This window comes from Ambystoma mexicanum, chromosome 3p (assembly GCF_040938575.1).
Source record: "Ambystoma mexicanum isolate Mex_15411 chromosome 3p, UKY_AmexF1_1, whole genome shotgun sequence".
In the NCBI taxonomy this organism is placed as follows: Eukaryota; Metazoa; Chordata; class Amphibia; order Caudata; family Ambystomatidae; genus Ambystoma; species Ambystoma mexicanum.
The window spans coordinates 352,161,654-352,167,653 of record NC_090925.1 but is presented as its reverse complement, the minus strand read 5'-3'; the positions used below and the strand labels follow the sequence as shown (position 1 = coordinate 352,167,653).

General features: G+C 46.8%; 1 protein-coding gene across 1 annotated transcript in view; it reads left to right on the top strand.

The window, feature by feature from the left end:
* Positions 1 to 2,369: 2,369 nt before the first annotated feature.
* The window catches only part of BCL2L1 (BCL2 like 1), a 542,774-nt gene continuing 539,143 nt past the window's right edge, over positions 2,370 to 6,000 (top strand). Inside the window, exon 1 of the mRNA XM_069650982.1 lies at positions 2,370 to 2,789. The gene's annotated coding sequence lies outside the window, so the exon portion shown is untranslated. The remainder of the gene's footprint in view (positions 2,790 to 6,000) is intronic.

Genomic DNA, 6,000 nt, shown 5'->3' with positions numbered 1-6,000 from the left:
AACCGCTGGTCAGGCTTGATTGGCTACCTCATGAAGCTTGATGGTTCTCTAGGCTGATTATCGTGATTTCTTTGTCTCTACTATCTCTGTGGAGGTAGGCTTGGTGTAGCTGGGGCCCAGATCTGAATTACAGGGGGCGTCCCTGGTTGCCACCCTCAGGTTCACCCATGGTCCTACATTACTTATTGCCTCCGGAAAGCCGGGTGGGTAAGCTCTCACAGCTCTTGACTCCAATTTCGGGATTCCCGTGCTCTGGTCTCCGGAAGAGGAAGGGGGAGAATTGAGTGCTTCTTTGCTTTTGTTAGGGCAGGCTCCACTTCCTTAGCCACTCTCTCCTCATCCGTGGTGGAATCCAAATCAATATGAGTTTGATCATCCTCCAGATTCAGTAAATCGTCTGTCACCTCCCCTTCCGTCACAGTGTACATGGAGAGCTCCAGCAGGTCCTCAATGGCGACTTCTTCTGATCTTGTTCTTGCCCTCTTCACTAGTTGCTGTGTGCGGTGGCAGCTTGGCTCCTTGGACTAACAGGAAAGTGGCCGACCTGATGGATTTCTCAACTCTAGTGATCCATCATGTTTTCGGTGGGTAAGATTTCCAATAAAGGAGCGACTGCCATTGGATCTCGGCTTGGTTGGAGTACTTTTATTTTTTGTTTTTTCTGAAGAACCTCTTTGATGTGTGGTGTCCTTGGGTGTTTCATCACAGACTTCCTCAGATTCTGTGCTGGTTTAGCTGGAGTCCCTGATTTGGCTCTGGTTCCATCTTGGGTTCTCTTGAAGATGTCAAATTCTTTTGCCTTGTTTTCGATGCTCTGACTCTGGGTTCCCTCCTTTTGCACTGCCGTCTTTGGAGACTGGGGATCGACGGCTTCCTCCTGACGTCAATGCGATCACGACCACATCATGAATTATATTCTCATACTTTTTGGTAGAATCTTACTACAAGCCTCAATCCGTTTCCTCTATAGCCTTTCTATTCATCACCATTCATTTGTAACTGGTAGTTACATTTTCTGCACACCAAAAGGAAGAAGGTTATGTGGCTTGAGGCATGTAATCCGTTCATTTTGTTGGTTGGGTTGGGGGGTGGAATGGACTATGGGAGGGGACCCCCAAATCTATCTCTGCACCATGCCCCAAAAACTGTTAAACTGGTGCAGGGTGCAGCTCTCTATGGTGGCCACCTGTGGTGTGTGATACACGGTGGCCACTTGGACATGTGAGGTGTCGTGATCAGGGATGCGTGAGCTAAGTGGCAGTGAGAGCGAGGCATCTACTGCTACATCAAAATTGGAATGTGGGTGTGTGGAGTGTGTACGTTTATCTGGGTAACGGTTGACAGTTGGAGTGAGACTAGTCTGAGTAGTGGACGCCAGCTTTGGGACCATACCATCATATCGGTACCCTGCGTGGTATATGGGAAGTGAGCGTCTTCTGTGCCTTCTTCTTGTGTCAGCTCACAACAGGGCGCTCTGCATCGCGCTTATGAGTGAACTCATCATGAGGCACCCCATTGACTGAGCACCTCAAAACAATATTTAATAATCACTGGACCCAATCCTGAAGTCTGTGCAGCTTCTTCCCCAGGCCACCACGTGACACCCCGTAGGGTCGCAATGCCTCCTCTGCAAGACATCGTGTGCTGCCTTGTTTTACATGTGGGGGTCCTAGGTTTACTGCAATTGCTTTGCATGCAGTCTACCTGCAATGTCAAATAGGCATCTTTATCAGAAACCGTTAGGGCAAAGAAGACCATACTTACCTGCAACGGTCTCGCAGGGCACAGTAAAAAGAAGAGGTGTGGCCTGCCTTCATACCCCAACAGAGAAGTGGGGAGAGGAGTTACTTTTTTTATGACTACTTGTCGGTAGAGGTCTCATCTAGAAGGAGGCTCTTACCTCACCTTGTTAGGGCCGGGACAAGGACAAATGGACGATGAGGTAATGAGGGCATTGGTGGCCCCAACTTTAATGTGGAGTTGCAATCACCTGCTATTTGATGGCCATATACATAGTACATGAGAACCTGAAGGAGATGGACATATAACCTCACACCAGTTGCAGTGCCTGGCCATAAAATAGCACTAAATATGCTTGTCATTCCTAAACTGATGCATCCGTTTGCAACAGCTCAGCCAACCATTTACAAACCAGTCAAAAACCACAAAACGGAATCAAAACAGATATCCATCTATCTACTCTCTACCTATAAACTATGTAACACTCGAACTTCATAAAGCCCGTCCTATTGCGTGGCCAGTGCTTCAGTAAATAGTGCTTGTTGTCGGTTATTTTAGGCATTGTAGCACTATAAATAACCATTGTATACATATTTCTGTTTAGGTGAATTGTACGCGCGTAGCTACTTACACAGCTTAACAAACGGTGGCGGGAATCTGCGCCATGTGCATAGGATGTGCCTGTCTGCACGCTGTTTCTTCCACAAAAATAATCCTCTCAAACTCCATTGGAACGTCAACCATGACAGGTGCTGCGGTGTGAAACGGCTCCCATTCTAGCTATGGAAGTTTGGCCTCTGTGACCTCCGTTCGCAGTCGGAATTAAGTACTGGGTCACTGTGACGTCATCCTTCGTCACAGTGCCGCCCTTCTGTTTTAACAGGTGACTTGCCATTTCGCGGTCCGCTGCAGTGTCTAACAGAGAGGCGCGGTGCGAGGCGCCATGTCATTCCAGAAGGGTGCTGGTTAGTCGCCCCACCCCCCAACGACATGGCAAACAGTTACTTTTACCCAGCATACGTTTTGCCCTGAATAGAGCTTCTGCCAAGGTAGGCGTACCGTACCTCTTTTAATTATCCCGATGTATGCCTGATGTCCACGGGTTTAAAGAGTCCGTGTTCACCCACATAAATGCAGAACCCCCAACATTTCAGAGCTATTTTTGGCACCTTCGTATAATGCTATTTCACTTCCTCGCGGGCGGGTACTGCTAGTTAGTGACTGCTGTGCCCAGCAGGGCAGTATGGGCAGCAACGTACAGCTTTCGTGTTTTCTAAAGCACTCCCTGCCTTGCTTCCTTGTCGAAGCAGTCTCTTGAGGGTTCTCAGCGTCTGGGCCAGTGGCAGTTTTAAGTCAAAGTCCCCAATGGGCAAACATGACAGTGAGCTCCAGGTGGGCGGACCATGGGGGCGGATCCCAGAGTGGGCGGAGTTACACAATGGGGAACTTTAAGGACACGCCTACATTGTTTAAGTTGTGTTTTCTGTGTTTAGGGGCCTGGCTCTTGCTGGAGACAGCTGGGCCGCCTCCCCAGGTTTGGCTGTCAATGGTGGTAATATTGAATGCTCAAGCCTGTAGCTAATGTTGGAAATGATAGGTTTCAAGTCAATGTGCAATAACGGTGGCAATAGGAAGGGACATTACAGGAGGTGATATCACAGCATAATTCCCACAGCATGCAGATACATTTTGTGCATGCTGTACCCCACACACTTGAAATGTCATTGAACATCACAGACAGTAGTGTGCCTTTTAATATCAAAACATACTAGAGCTTACCTAAGTTTTGTGTAGGTGCTGCTTGTGGCACTTGAAAGACCCCTTAACTCTACCCCCCCCCCCCCCCCAAACCCCCATATCACCTCCAGCACCACAGGGCCCAGTGAATGGAAATGGAGAGGGAATAAGGGCAGGATAGTGAGGGAGAAAAGAAGAGAAGGGGCAGGTGACATAGACATTGATGGGGCAGGAGAGTAGAGGGTGAAGGAGGGGAGAAGTATGAGGGAGAGTGTTAGGGAAGACAGGATATAACGTGATTAAGGGGGACCAGGTGAGGGTAAAGGGGTGAATGAGTGCAGCGAATGAACGAGAGCAGGAGAATGGGGCAATAGTTAATGAGGCACAAGAGTGAGGGGAAATGCAGGGCAAAGGTGATAAAAGGGAGGGGAAATGTAGAGCGGGGATTCAGGAGTGCAAGAAGAATGGGGAATGAAAGAGGTCTAAAGAGTCAGGGAGAAATGAAGAGTGAGGGAGGGCAGGAGAAACAGAGAGAAGGGCGGCAAGTGAGTGTGAGGAATGCAGAGTGCAGGGGCAGCAATGTAAAGGCAAATGGTGTGCATCATGGGTTAAAGATGGAGGGAAACATTGAGTGAAGGGAAGCCAGGGGAGTGTGCGAAATAGCAGCAAAAGGAGAAAGAGAGTGGGATATTTATTTAATATTTAAAAAAACCTTTGGCAGAAATGGAGAAAGAAAAAGACGAGAGGATTAAGGGAATGAGGCAAACACAGGGGATGACAAAGTGATCAAAAAGAGCAAGAAAAGGTAGTAAGGGAAAGGATAGTGGAGAGGAAAATGCTAGTGTGGAAAAAAGGGGTTGAAAAGAATGCTGTATGGGATAAAAAGGAAGCAGGAGGGTAAGGAGTGAAAGGGGAGCATATTTGTGATGCGAGTTAGGCAGGCGCTTGCCCTCGCTCTCCACCTATACCCATTCACAGCTGCAATAGATAAATGAACAGGGAAGCAATTCAAATACAGCTACTTAGATGAGGTTGTAGTGAAATGGGCCAAAAGGTCCACATGGGTGACGAAAATACCTCATACCAAGTTGGCAGCTGCATCAACTCAGATGAAACCTAAGGTTGGGGAGCAGGGCTGGGTGTGTCTGTATGGTGACCAACCACCCTGCATTTTGTGGGACTATCCCAATTTCACAGGCCGCGTCTCACACACTGCCAGTTCGCGCCATGAATAAGCTATGACTTTTCTCCTCTGAAGCAGGATCAGCTGTCCAAAGTCTTCCCAGCGCACACTTTTTGTGTAACAGTTAAAAGCACAGGGAAGCACAGCACCTTCCCACTGCTCCTCGAGCACCCACAGGTTCAGCTTTGTGTCAACATAGCATTGCAATAAACAGATAAGAGATTGATGACTCAGACACAGGGGCGCCTGGGCAAGGACTGTTGTCCCTTAAAAAGTGCAAATGGTGGGTGATAATAAATGGGAGTGGGAGTCTAACACGGCATGCTGTCTGAAATGTTGGCTCAAACAGATGACCTTATATTGCATTCTCTTTCACTGTGAATATTTTTTTAAAACCAAATGAGATTGTTTTTAGGTCCATACACCTTTTCAGGCTGCTGCTGCAATCTTGCATTGAGGGTGGTGAAAATAAAGCTACACATATCGTTTTGCTTGATCTATTTCTATAACAGGGTATATAATGTCAGGCCGGTTTCTTATGTGATTTGTGTACTTTTCGAGGCATTGCTAGACAACTAATTATTCAATTTTTGGAAATGCCAATCTTCACTAATTTCACCACTTTAATTAAATGCGTGATCCTGGGCAAATAATTTAATCTCACTGTGCCTGATCTGCTGACATTGGGTGTCCCTGGAAGGGATTCAGTTTGCAACGTTTGCTTTGAAGAAAAACCTTCATGAGTTTACTAAACTACTGAGTTGTTGCATATTAATAATACTGACTATTAATATATCACACACCACATTATTTTCTTGGCTTACACTGGAAAACCTCTTTTAACGCCTTCACCAATGGTTACCTAGTATATGGAAGACTGATGTGACTGCTCTAATGTTATTTTCTGTGATGTCGCTTCTGATCATGTCAATCCCTATCATGCAAAATCAGGGCTCTGCATATCTTTTTCTGGACAGGTCCGGAAGACAAAACAAACATGTCAGTGCCTTATATGCCTAACAGCCCCAGTGTTGTGATTTCATTGTGCTGTGTATGTGTTCAAGAGCCTCTGAGAGAGGACCCAAGCAGCTGTCCCCATTTTGGCAGTCTTACCACACAGCAACATATTTCTTTGTTCACGAGATTAAATGTTCACGTTGCCTTGCGTGCATTTTACAGACAGCCCTTTGCTGGCTGCTGTCACCTTAACTGGAGACTTTACATGTGCGCTTTGCAGCAGGTTACAGACTGCATTTGATAGCATCCAGCTGTATTATCACCTCTTTGCCTTTTACTCTGGTTTGCATAAGCACCTTCCGACCAGAGCAATTACACATTTT